This window comes from Pteropus medius, unplaced genomic scaffold (genome assembly GCF_902729225.1).
Source record: "Pteropus medius unplaced genomic scaffold, Ma_sr-lr_union100, whole genome shotgun sequence".
Taxonomy (NCBI): domain Eukaryota; kingdom Metazoa; phylum Chordata; class Mammalia; order Chiroptera; family Pteropodidae; genus Pteropus; species Pteropus medius.
This window is the reverse complement of record NW_024349804.1, coordinates 525,748-526,939: the sequence shown is the minus strand read 5'-3', so window position 1 is coordinate 526,939 and position 1,192 is coordinate 525,748.

Sequence of the window (1,192 nt, the reverse complement as noted above, 5' to 3'; positions counted from 1 at the left end):
AGAAAGAAAGAAAGAAAGAAAGAAAGAAAGAAAGAAAGAAAGAAAGAAAGAAAAGAAAGAAAGAGGAAATGGTCAAATCATCAGGAAGACATAAGAATCCTGTACATGCACCTAATAAAAACTTCACAATACGTAAAGCGAAAACTCACCAAAGAAATAGACAAATCCACAATCATAGTTAAATTGTAGTACCCTACTCTCAGTGAACAATAGAACAACTAAATTTAAAAATCCATAAGTATATATGTGATTTGAACAACATTATCAATACTTAATTGATATTTATAAAAACAATTGACAGTTATGGAACCACTCATCTGCGGAATGCACATTCTTTTTAAAGCACACACAGAATGTTCACCGAGGTAAATAATATGCTAAGTTATTAAGTAAGTCTTAATAGATTTTGAAAGTTTGAAATCTTAGAGTATCTTCTCTGGCCACGACAGAATTAAATTAGAAACCAATAATAATATGTAGAAAGGCCCCTAAGAGTTCAGAAATTAAACAACACACTTTAAAGAGGTGCATCAAAGAACAACTCGTAAGGGAACTAGAAAACGATTTTGAACTGAATGAAAATAAAAGCGTAACATCAGAAATTGCAGAATGCAGATAAAGCAGTGTTTGGAGGGAAATGCATAGCTTTATTTTTAAAATAGAAAGCTTATGTCAAAAAAAAAACCAGAAAGGTCCAGTATCAATAATGTAATCTTTTACTCCCAGCAACTAGAAAAAGAGGAAATCAAATCCCAATTAATGAGATGAAGGAAACAATAGAGAGCAATGTAATCAAGGAGATAGCATCTTGAAAAGATTCAATTTGATAAACTAGCAGGATTGGTCAGAAGAAAAGAAATACAAACTACCAATATCAGGAACGTCTGAAAAAAAAGATTACTGCTCGCATGAACTTCTATGGGGGAAATAAATATTAGTCATACGAAGAAATAACATAGGTATAAAGTGCGGTTAACGCTGACAGAACTCTGAGGTCGGAGAGGGGCACTCAGGGAACTTAAGTTAACTCTGACGCCTGTGCGCCACGAGGAGCAACGTCAGCCTCCGCCCCAACGCCCCGCATCTTCCGCGGCTCTCGGAGGCAGGTGGCGGCACCGCGCCCCGCCCACCGCCGCCCCGGCCCTTCCGCGCAGGCGCAGGGCGGTGCGAGGTGGGGCGCGGCCAGCGGCCG